Genomic DNA, 12,907 nt, shown 5'->3' on the forward strand with positions numbered 1-12,907 from the left:
TCGACGATCTGTTCGATCAGCTGCAAGGAGCGAGCTACTTCTCAAAAATCGACTTGAGGTCGGGCTATCATCAGCTAAGGGTCAGAGATGAAGATGTACATAAGACAGCATTTAGGACTCGCTATGGTCATTACGAGTTCCTAGTGATGCCTTTTGGGCTCACAAATGCACCGGCTGCGTTCATGGATCTCATGAATCGCGTCTGCAAGCCGTATTTGGACAAATTTGTCATCGTCTTCATCGAAGATATTCTTATATATTCCAAAAGCCAAGCTGACCACGAGAAGCACCTCCGTTGCATTCTCGAATTACTACAGCGTGAGAAACTCTACGCCAAATTCTCGAAATGTGAATTCTGGCTACGAGAGGTTCAGTTTTTAGGTCACGTTGTAAGTGAGCGTGGTATCCAAGTGGATCCCGCTAAGGTAGAGGCAGTCATGAACTGGCAAGAGCCAAAGACGCCTACCGAAATTCGTAGTTTCCTAGGATTAGCAGGATACTACAGGAGATTTATTGAGAATTTTTCAAGGATTGCTGCGCCCCTGACTTCCTTAACCAAGAAGAAAGAAAAATTTATTTGGGGCCCAAAGCAGCAAGAGTCCTTCGAAGTTCTGAAGCAGAAGCTAAGCAACGCACCTGTGTTGACACTACCTGAAGGTACAAATGAATTCGTAGTTTACTGCGATGCATCACACACAGGCATTGGGTGTGTGCTTATGCAGAAGGGCAAGGTGATTGCCTATGCTTCACGACAACTAAAGGTGCACGAAAAGAATTACACCACCCATGACTTGGAGTTGGGTGCCGTTGTATTTACACTGAAATTGTGGAGGCATTACCTTTATGGTATTAAATTTGTGATTTATTCTGATCACAAAAGCCTCCAGCACCTGTTCAACCAGAAGGAGTTGAACATGAGGCAGCGCCGTTGGATGGAAACCTTGAATGACTATGATTGCGAGATCAGGTACCATCCCGGCAAGGCGAATGTAGTCGCTGATGCCCTGAGCAGAAAAGAAAGGGTAAAACCTGTTCGAATCAATGCCAAGAGCATTGAGGTCAAGAACAATTTAATTGAAAGGATATTAGCTGCACAGCGAGAGGCTGTGTTGGAAGCTAATTATCCTAATGAAAAGTTAGGAGTAACTGAGGAGTAGTTGACTCTTAGCAAGGATGGAATCCTTAGACTGAACGGACGTATATGGGTTCCGATTTATGGAGGACTACGAGATGTTATCCTCCAGGAAGCCCATAGTTCCAAATATTCTGTCCATCCTGGTGCAGACAAGATGTATCAAGATTTAAAGGCAAACTATTGGTGGATAGGCTTGAAAAAAGTATGTGGCCGCCCATGTAGCAAAGTGCTTGACTTGTGCTCAAGTCAAAGCCGAGCACCAAAAGCCGTCTGGCTTGCTACAACAGCCTAAGCTTCCCGAGTGGAAGTGGGAAGGTGTAACTATGGATTTTATTACCAAGTTACCTAAAACCAGGAAGGGAAACGACACGATATGGGTCATAGTCGATAGGCTGACTAAATCAGCTCATTTCTTACCCATCAAGGAGACGTATAGCTCCGATATGTTAGCCCAACTGTATGTTGATAAGATTGTAGCCTTACACGGCATACCTGTGTCTATTATCTCTGACAGGGATACTAGATACACGTCACATTTCTGGAAGAGTTTCCAGCAATCTTTGGGTACGCGTTTGAACTTTAGTACGGCTTACCATCCACAGACGGACGGTCAAAGTGAGCGTACTATCCAGACGTTGGAAGACATGCTTCGTGCATGTGCGATCGATTTAGGTGGTAACTGGGATAAGAATCTACCCCTAATCGAATTCTCCTACAATAATAGCTACCATACCAGCATAAAGGTTGCGCCTTTCGAGGCATTATACGGTAGGAAATGTAGATCGCCTGTTTGTTGGGCGGAAGTAGGAGAGGTCCAATTATCAGGACCAGAGATTGTTTTCCAGACAACGGACAAGATTGTCCAGATTCGGGAACGACTCAAGGCTGCCAGAGATAGGCAGAAAAGTTACGCTGATCCAAAGCGTAAGGACCTTCAATTTGATGTAGGTGAAAAGGTGTTGCTTAAAGTGTCGCCCTGGAAAGGGGTGATGCGTTTTGGCAAGAAAGGCAAACTGAGTCCGAGATACATAGGACCTTTTGAGGTCATTGAACGTGTCGGATCAGTCGCCTATAAGTTGAACTTGCCTAAAGAGCTCAATGGAATTCACAATGTGTTCCACATCTGCAATCTCAAAAAGTGCTTCGCCGATGAATCATTGGTGATTCCACACACAGATGTGCATATAGATGAGAGCTTAAAGTTTGTAGAGAAACCTTTGTCGATTGAAGATCGACAGGTGAAAAAGCTTCGAAGAAAGCACGTACCTATTGTAAAGGTCAAGTGGGATGCTCGTAGAGGTCCTGAATACACGTGGGAAGTCGAAGCCACAATGAAAGAAAAGTACCCCTATTTATTTGAGTAAATCTTGGGTCGAGATTTATTTTAAGGGGGTGAGGATGTAACACCTCGAATTTTTGTGTCCACTGATGTGTTAACACGTGTCATTTGATTACACGTGGCATTGATATTAAATAAAGGACTAATTTTGACAAACCTTGAATGTATGTCAATTCGAGGGTTATAGATGTCAAGCAAGGGTAAATATACTGTATGGTAACCCTAAATGGTGCTTGTACCTTCAAACGAATAAATCATGGATCGTACGGAAGCGAAACGCGGAAGAAAGTGAGAGATTACAAGCTACAGGGGTTAACTGTGTCAACATGTTTAATAATACCTCTGAGTGACCCTTTAATGCTCCCGAGGCTTTGTAACAGTATTATACGCTCACTAGAACATATTGTATAAATTCCGCGAAGTTCCGTTTTAAAACGAGAAAGTTATGATCAAATTCGTATGAGAAGGGTTAGAAGCGTCAACAATGAAAGTTAAGGCTTTCTGAATAATTAATAAACTAACCGGGGACTTAACAACGCGGGTAAATAACACGAGGTCCTTAGTTGTAATTAACCGAGGGCCAAACCGCAAAGTTACCCCTTCAAACCCGAAAGGTCAGGTTAATAATTACGAAAGATTTCGTTATTAATTACCAGATTCTGTTCATCATTACAAAAGATTTTAAAAACCTGAAAAACAGGCCTCTCGCGACCCGCATTAGAGTTTGGGTTAAGTGAAAGCGGGCCGCGAGCCACCTCCTTTACGCGCCTGAAGTTTGAATCGCAGGCGGCCCGCGTACAAATGCATGGGAACTCCCATGCGGGCCGCGTTGGACGCCCAGATGCAGAAAACTTTGTTTTTCTTGCCTTTTGAACTTGTGAACGATCATTTGGACAATTAGTGCAGCATGGGTGCCCCCTACTCGACCCATAGCTCTATGGGACACATGCCCATCATCCATGATCAGTTGTAGGTGTTGTGTAATGATCTTGAGTGCCTTGTTTCACTATAAATAGCCATCCTTGGTTCATAACTTTCATCACAACTCAATACACTCAACTGATCATTCTAAGAAGCTCTCAAGCATTCTTCTCTGCTCTCTAAGCAAGACACAACTTCTGTAAGTCGTTCACATCCATTGTGGTCTTGTATTTCCATAGATTTAGCTTATAAACCAAACCGTCGTAACTAACGGTTGTCATGGCGATAATTCACAAATGGTCCAGTGAATTGTCGGATCAAAAGTAGTTATGAGTTGGTATTTATGTGGGTAATAAACCCCTAAAAGGGTTCCCTCTGATCACCACTCTAACTATGTCAAATGTCGAGTCAAACGTGCACTTAAAAAGTCAACAGAAAGCTATTTTGCCATTTTGTACATAATCTGTAATGTATATGCTATGAAACCTGTTTTGGCACTCATAAAACATGATATTAAGTATATAAACTTGTTTACGCTCGTTTGAATCGACCATTTGCTATATTAACCCGGTTCGGAGCCGAATGTCGCAAAAGTTTGACTTTTGCTTTGACTTCAGTTCTGACCCGTTTTAGTGAGGTATAGATATGCCTTAGGACTCTCTTAGGACCAGGTTACATGGTGGTATAAGCCTCTGTGACCGGTTCATGAATTGTCCGAGTCTTTTACGCATTTCCGTTAATCGCCTAAAAGTTGACCGTAACGGCCTTTATAAAATAAAACGAGTATTTCGGACACGTGAACGGACCATAACCTTGCTTATTAAATTATAAGCATGTCCTTAAAGTTTCACGTCAATCCGAGGTCTAGAATGAGAGTTATGCTAAATATCGCAATTATAAGAAACTTTTGTAATAAACGGCGCAATTAGCATAACACCCATCTAAACCAAGATTTCGTCTCCAAAACTTTTACCCACTGTAGTAAAATAATATTTTTGGAATTTTAAAGATTTTTAATAATTTTTACCTTGCTCATAACCTGCGGTTATGGCTACGGTTCGGTAAATACCGAATATAACCTTTTCGGCCAAAACTTGAGTTCTACAAGGTCTTTTGACCCGATTCCAATTGCTACTGATTTTAAATAATACATAAAGTATTTTAGACTTTACAAACTGATCGGGAAACTCAGATTTCCTGTAGAACTCGAAAAGCCCTTTAAAAGTCTTTAAAATGACCGAAAAACCCCTACGGGGCGATATATTAACTAAAACTCGTTACGGGCATCACGGAAGGTATCCTACTGATACCACAACCTCTTTAAGGCATATTGACTTAGGAAATAAGCGTAAGACTCTCATGGTTAACCGTTTCGCCTATTGCGCGCACGGTTCGGCTTATGAAACTAGTTTTCATAAATTAGCCGATACGGGTCAAACTATATTATTTTGACCCCAAAATACAGAGTGTGAACATTGAACCCATATAAAACAAATCTCTGAACTTGTTTGGGGCAGAATCACATTCCATTCTCGGTTTTCGCCTTTCACGCGATTAAACCATATCTATATATCGGAACCAACCGGTCTAGGCTACGGCTAATATAAAGACCCGTTAGGATTCTAAGAGGTTAATTAAAACCTTCGTTCTAGATTAGGAGCCCCAGTAAAAGCTATCGGTGATTTAATCAAATTAAGGAATATACTTGCAAAGGTAAATACTTTTAACTTATTTCCCCTATATGGGCTTGGGATACGGTATAATATTTACCGCTTGATTGAGCATCATATCTTCCATCGCTTAGGTGGTTAATTAAATATTATGATCGGCTCATTTAAACAGTTTTGTTTCTTAAAAGCCTTTGGGGGGTTAATGACCGTTGTCCTGGATATCCTTGGCATTATTTTACGAAATGGCCACGAACTCGACATCCCGGTGTAGGCGTACACCCGGTATATATTGTCGACATTTAATTTAAAAGACGTAGCCGTTGGTTTCTATACTACGGTTTTACGCAATGTGGTGTGTCTATTAATCTTTAACCCGGCACGATCCGGGCTACTGAACGCATAAAAGAACATGTAATACGTTCACAAGATTTTAATAATTTTCCCAAGTTATAAAAGAGTTTGTGCCTTGTGCATTCAAATCAATTTTAATAAACATTTTCAAATGTGTCAGTTGAATGTATTTACCAGTGTAAACTGACGTATTTTTCCCTAAAAGATTAAGTGCAGGTACTATACGAAATGGGCTGGTAATAGCTTCCTAGGCATCATGAATAGTCTCGCAAACTCGATGCCGTATCTGAATGAACAATATTTTATTATTATTTTGATCCGCTGTGGATACATTCGACTTCTGTAATACATTTGATATTACCACCAGAGGTTGAAGTATATATTTATCTTTAAGCTTCCGCTATGCATTCATATAATTGTGTGGTTTGACTATATTGTTGCCAACTACGTCACGGTAATCCCCCACCGGGCCCATCGGTGATACACGTGGAAATCGGGGTGTGACATAAACTTAATGAATGGATGATCATCTTGTGTTTTATTTTCATATAGCATGGTTATGATTGTTGCTATGGTATCAAGAAGTCACACCAAAATAATCCATGCTTCTGCAAAAGCCAAGGTGTGACATCTGGTATTGATTCTAATGCCATAAGACAAAATTCATCATTAGAAGCATCATTAGTAGCATAGAGTGAAAAATTTTCATCACCTAGCTCATCAGGTAAGCTGCTCCAATCAACAAAGCCTTGGGTGAAAAAGCTTTGCTGATCTGGTTGAAACACAACTGGTGGTGCAGCTTGTTGTGGTGCAACTGGTTGCACTTGAACCTGAGGTACAGGAGCCTGGACATACTGAATTTGAGGGACAGTGGTTTGAACATAATGCACAGGAACAGGGTTTGCATAATGAGCAGTGTTTACATGGGCAGCAGGGGTATAATGGGAATAGTGCACAGTGCTTTGGCTTTGTGGTCTAGGGTTTGAGCTGGGATGAGTAACAATTGGACCAGTGGTTTGACTCCTACACTCCCTAGCAAAATGACCTAGCCTATTGCACTTATAGCACTTGATCTTTGACTTATCCAACCCCACTTTTAAATTCCCATGTAACCCAAGGAATTTTCTCCCTGTCCTTTTATAAAATTTGCTTATTCTTACACTAAGCAAAGCCAATTGATGCAAAATGTCCATTTCTTCAAGATCAGTTGGATCAAAGTGCTGTAAGTCATTGAGTTCAAAGCACAAATTATCTGACACTGGTTTTCACAATTTGCAGTAAATGCATAATTTGCAGAGTGAGGATCAGAGTTGTTAAAGGTTCCTCCAGCAGTTATGTCAATGTAATGATCATAACTCTGATCCTTACTACTGCTACCAGATTCTTCCTAACCCAAAAGAGCTGTGCTGCCAAATGAATAGTCATCAGCAACTTTTCCAGACTCGTGCAACTTCTTTTTCTGGTTCAACTCCCTTTCATAGGTCAGGAGTCTACCATGAAGCTGGGTCAGTGTCAGATCTTTGAACTCAACAGAGTTTCTGGTCACAAAAGCAATTGTATCCCATTTCTCAGGTAGTGATCTAAGAAACCTGCTATTTTGTGTAGATTTAGCAAATTCAACTTTAACAAGTCTTAGCTCACTAATGAGACAACTGAATTGCTCAAACTGTTGAGTCAATGATTTACCCTTAATGTGACAAAAGGTTTCATACTGCTGATTGATGCGTGTCAGTGTGTATATGTTTTTAATATATAATTAAGCCCTTTTTACACTTTTAGCCAAGTTTTAAATTTATAAAACACGATATTCACTAACACTAAACACACATATGGGCAAGTGCACCCATCGTGGACGTAGTATAGTGTTGGTAAGATACCGAGGTCGTCCAAGGACACAAGAGCTTTTAATACCGGTTTATCCTCAACGTCTAATCAAATCAAAAAGTTAGAAAAATGTTTTAAACTAAGAAAAATAAAACTAACTAAATGCTGAAAATAAAAATAAAAACAGATAGACAAGATGAATCACTTGGATCCGACACGTGTATTAGTATAACCTTTGATTATTTTCGCACTTTTGCACTTGTTTAAGAGATTATCTTAGTTATTGTAGTAGGCCCCTCTTTTGAAAGTGACGTTACCCTCAACCCAGTAGTTTGAGTCAGCAAGGATACAATCCTAAAGGGTCGGATTATTGAAAGATAATGAATTAAGTTATTAATGCAAATTATGGTAGGCCCCGCTTTTGGCGGTGACGTTACCCTCGGCTAAGTAGTCTGAGTCAGCAGGAATACAGTCCTAAATAACCGGGTTATAGTATTAATAGTAGTTAACTTATGAGGGGGTCAAAGAGTTTGGATCCCTGCCATCCAATACCTATGGGCATTGAAGGAGATCCTACTAAATTTGACCCAGGTCCCAAGCAGGACCTCTAAACGCTGAACAAGGGCAAGACCCTTACCAAACCGTTCCCTTAACCCCCGACCAAGTAGCCAACATACCTCCATATAGACCGTGGAGATATGAATGGTGAAAATCTTTTATTTTATATAGACAGTAAAATAATGCCAAGACACCACGGACAAACGATAAGGAAAGATCACCTTCAACATAAGTAACTAGTTATTAAAGTCATTAATACAAAACCAAATAAAAAGTGCAAAAGATTAAAAATAAAAAGTATTATACTAAACACTTGTCTTCACCAAGTGATGTAAGAGACTTAGGCAAACATGGCCTTGATTGTCAAGAACTCTTACGATCAATCTTGGATCCCGAGACGACTCACACACTCTACGATGGACAATGGATGATGGTGGTGGATGATGGTGTTATGGTGGTGGTGGGTGGTGGATGAGGTGTGAGAGAGGTGGTGTGCCAAGGGATGAGAGAGAATGAAGCCAAGCTCCTCTATTTATAGGCTGAACAGAAGGCTGGACACGCCCCCGTGCTCGCTGGACACGGCCCCGTGCCCGCCTGACACTCTCTCTCCTCATTAATTGTAATTGCGAATTACAATTAATGCGCCTGCTGTACTTTCACCACGCCCCCGTGCTCGCTGGACACGACCCCGTGGTGGGCAATGGAAGCTTCTACTGGTTTGTCTTTTCTGCTGCTTCCTGGGCACGCCCCCGTGTTCGCTGGACACGGGGCGTGTTCAGACTCTGTTTCTTCTCCTTTGCCTTGGGAGGTGCCGTTGAGGGTCCGGGCAATCCACTTTTGTTCCTTTTTCTTGTATTTATGGTAGAATTAGCTGTCTTTTTGCTTCTTTTGTGATTTTGAGCTCATTTCATCCTGAAAATACAAAAGGAAGACAAAAACACTCTTTTTCCAACATTAGTACTAAAAAAGGGTTAGTTTTATGCCTTAATTGATGTGATTTATATGTTGCATTTTACACACATCAAATACCCCCACACTTGAACTTTTTCTTGTCCTCAAGCAAAACTCTTTAAATGTGGCTTACACTCCCAAATGGAATAGGTAGAAGAAAAGTTTTTTAGCTTGTCCTAGAGTGTCGGGAATCCAAGGTTTTTGTAGGCTTTATTTTTATTTATTTACAATCCTATTCGTTATGATTTATTTTGAACTTTTCATAAGATAAATTACTTATTTGGGCATAGCATGCCTTATTAAAATTCCATTTATATACAAGTTCACATACCTCACGGGAGATCACTCAACACTCGGCCGAAGGTGTATATTTTAGTGAATCACTCGAGAGCGGCACGGAACTTACGTCTTCCATAGGCTTGCCAAGCAATCAATCCTCCTCCTTTTTTAACTTTTTACCTTTGTAAATATCAAGAGGACTTTTTGGGTGAAGGCTTGGGTTTAAAGGTGGGTGGTTGGTTAGTGGTTAGTAAAAAGGGCGAAAATCGTAACAAGCGTCGGTTTTCGTGAAGTACCTTATTTTTAGTGACTTTTTATTTTGAAGTATTTCTCCAAACAAGCTTTTTATAGCTTTTGTTTGTTTTTGACTTCATCATCATTTTTTTTTCGTCACATAAAAAGGCGATTTTTACGAAAAAGCGAACTTGTTACTAAAAAAAATAAATAAAAAGGTTTTTGGTGGGTAAAAAGGGTTTTGGGGTAATGAAATGAAAGGTTTAGGCTCAAAGGGGCTATCTAGGGGGATTTTGGGTAGGTAAAAAAAATGAAAAATAATGGTTTTGAAAGAAAAAAAAATGGTTAGTCCTAATGCCTCCATCATTTACTTACTTGGGTTTAAGTTGGTAAGGACCGGGAATGTATCGTCGTGGCAAGTTCTAGATTTGTAAGGACCGAGCGGCTATTCACACAAGAAACGAAAAATGAGCATTTAATCTAAATATGTGTATTTTTATGCTCAATAAAGGCTCAAAACTCACTTTTGTGGGAATGGGTTTTTAATGTGACCAAGCATATATAATCGAATTTTAAACTAGACTTGTTATGCCGTTTCATAATTTTCTTATGTTGGTTCCTTTTTTATCACGACGCTATCGGTTGTAAACTTGTAAAAATATAACCTTTTTAGAACTTGTTATTCCCAACTTAAACTAAGACAAGTAAATAAATAAAAAAAATAAAAAAAAAGTTTTTGAAAAAATTTGGGGTGTTTAGCGGTTCCAATAGAGTTTTGTGTAAGGCTTGTGTTTAGGATTTTGCAAAATTTCAAGGTTTTAGCATCCCCCCCACACTTAAATTACACATTGTCCTCAATGTGTCCAAAAATAATATTTTTGGTTGATTAGAATGTATAAAAGTGTGTTAAAAAGCAAAGATTTATGTTACTGGCATCCTGGACACGGCCCCGTGTTCACCGGGCACGGCCCCGTGGTCAAGTGCCAGTAACAAAAATTACAGAATTGAAACAGAAGCCTGGACACGGGGGCGTGTCCGCTGAACACGGCCCGTGTCCAGTTACCTGAACTGGGTGATTTTTCTGCAGGGGCTCAGCACGGGGCCGTGTTGGTTGGGCACGGCCCGTGTTGAGCCTTCTGTGATGGAGATTTTTGTCGGGTTGCTCTGTTCTTCATGCATGGTTCCATTTTTCTCGTTCCCTTTTTCATCCATTACCACCATGAGTGTGTTTTATTCTGCAAAAATTAAAAGATTAAACTAAACTAAACTAAGGATAGATCCGCGGAATGCCTCCGTGGTGCGCCACGTTTATAAGGGTCCTTGGCTAGACCCGATTCCTGGTTATATATCTTCTGAGTGGAGTGCCTTGCTTCCCAAGTTACACCGTCGGAGAGCGGCATCCAAGCTTGAATCAATAACCTTCATGTAATTGACTGGGTCGTCGTCCTCTATTTTCTTCCCAACTCCGAACTTCACCTCATCGTCCCCATACCTCAAAGTCAGTGTCCCTTCATTCATGTCTACCACTGCTTGTGCTGTGGCAAGGAAGGGTCTCCCTAGGATAAGGGGGACCTCGGTATCTTCCTCCATGTCGAGTATGACAAAGTCAACGGGATAAACGAATTTGCTTACCCTTACCAAGACATTCTCGATGACACCTTGTGGGAACTTGACTGATCGATCAGCGAGTTGTATGCTTATTTTTGTAGGGCTCGTGGTTCCCAAGCCAAGCCTTTTGAACATCGATGAGGGCATGAGGTTAATGCTAGCCCCTAAGTCGGCCAAGGCATTGCGAACGGGTGATTCCCCTATTGAACATGGAATCGTGAAACTTCCGGGATCGATTTTCTTTTGGGGTAGTTTATTGAGTACGAGGGCAGAGAATTCTTCGCCTAAATTAACTAATTGCAAATTTTCAATTTTCTTTTTATGTGTGAGGAAGTCCCTCATAAATTTAGAATATTTGGGCATTTGGGTTAGGACTTCGATAAAAGGAATATTGACATGCAATTGTTTTAACAGACTTTCGAATTTTGCGAATTGCTCATTGGTCTTTTGACGAATTAACCTACCGGGGTACGGAACTCGAGGAGCCTTGGTAGGTTCTGGTGATGGGGGAGAGTTCTTTTCCTGCAGATGTGTTGGCATTGTTTCTTCCGTTGGTGGAGGTACTTCTGCAGGCCCTACGGTGCGGTTTCGTAGTGTGATGAGGTGAACTTGCGCCTTTGGGTTTGTTTCGGTATTGCTAGGTAATGCGCCTTGCGGTCTCTTGGAAAAATTTTGTGCTAGTTGATTTATTTGTTTTTCTATGTTTTGAATGCTAGCTTGTTGATTCCTAAAATTAGATTCTAATTGTAGAAATCTTTCCGAGTTTTTCTTATCAGTGTCGGAGACGAGGCGAGATATAGTATCTTCGAGCCTTTCTCGTCCACCTTGTTGTTGAGTGAAATTTTGTGACTCATTTCTTGATTGCTGAAAGTTTGTTCGTTGGGTTTGTTGGTTACTACTATTGCTGGTTTCCCTCCAACCAAGGTTTGGGTGGTTTCGCCATCCTTGGTTGTAAGTTCCCGTTGGAGGACCCGACGGCCTAGGTCTATTATCAATGTAGTTTACCATTTCTTGTTGATCGTCCGTTTCTTTCATGCAACTCCAATTTTCATGTGACCCGCCACACCCTTCACAAGCCATAACCGAGACTGTTTTTGTCATTTCTAATTTTTTTATTTTTGAAGAAAGGGCCTCGATTTGGGCTTGTAAAGAGGTGCTTTCGTCGACCTTATGGGCGCCCGGGGCGATAGACTTATTTCCCCGGGGAGTGTGCCATTGAAAATTGGTTTGAGCAATTTCCTCAATCTGATTATATATTTCGTGTGGGCGTCGATTACCTAAAAGTCCCCCGGAGCTAGAATCAAGTGTCTGCCTAGTGTGTGGCAACAATCCATTGTAGAAAGTGGATACTTGTTGCCATATTGCGAGGCCATGATGGGGACACTTGCGTAATAGCTCCTTGAACCTTTCCCATGTTTCATATAAGGATTCCCCGTCCTCTTGTGAGTATGTGTTAATTTCAGCCATTAATTTAGCAGTTTTAGAAGGAGGGAAATACTTATATAGAAACTTTTGGGCTAGTTCATCCCAGGTGTTTACCGATCCAGCTGGGAGGGTGTTGAGCCAAGCTTTCGCTCGGTCTTTTAGTGAGAACGGAAACATACGGAGGCGTATGGCGTCGTTTGATGCTCCATTGATCCGAAAGGTATCACATATTTCTAAGAAATTAGTTATATGTAGATGAGAATCCTCGTCCGCAAGCCCGTGGAAGGTTGCGGAGTTTTGGAGCATTTGTATCAAATGCGGTCGAAGTTCGAAGTTATTGGCTTCGACATTCGGAGCATTGATAGCGGCGCCTAGATTACCTACGGTGGGTCGTAGATAATCCATAAGGGTACGTTGGTCCGCCATTGGGGGTGGATCACCCGAAACCTTCTCTTGGTTTTTGGCTTTTAACCTTTTTCTGAGAAAGCGTTCGGGTTCTTCTAGTGGTTCTTTTATGTCTTTATTGGAACTGGAGCTCATACACTACGTGAGGATGGCGTCGGGTTCCAAGTCCTGCAATAAAAACAAAAAAGAATGTCGGTCAGAAGGTTC

At 41.1% G+C, this 12,907-nt stretch overlaps 1 non-coding gene across 1 annotated transcript; it reads left to right on the forward strand.

Moving 5' to 3' along the window:
- The first annotated feature begins 12,236 nt into the window (after positions 1-12,236).
- Positions 12,237-12,343, forward strand: LOC118487754. Its single transcript, XR_004882697.1, has one exon. It is a non-coding gene; the product is annotated as a small nucleolar RNA R71 (small nucleolar RNA).
- Positions 12,344-12,907: the final 564 nt, after the last annotated feature.

Source organism: Helianthus annuus, chromosome 15 (genome assembly GCF_002127325.2).
Source record: "Helianthus annuus cultivar XRQ/B chromosome 15, HanXRQr2.0-SUNRISE, whole genome shotgun sequence".
In the NCBI taxonomy this organism is placed as follows: domain Eukaryota; kingdom Viridiplantae; phylum Streptophyta; class Magnoliopsida; order Asterales; family Asteraceae; genus Helianthus; species Helianthus annuus.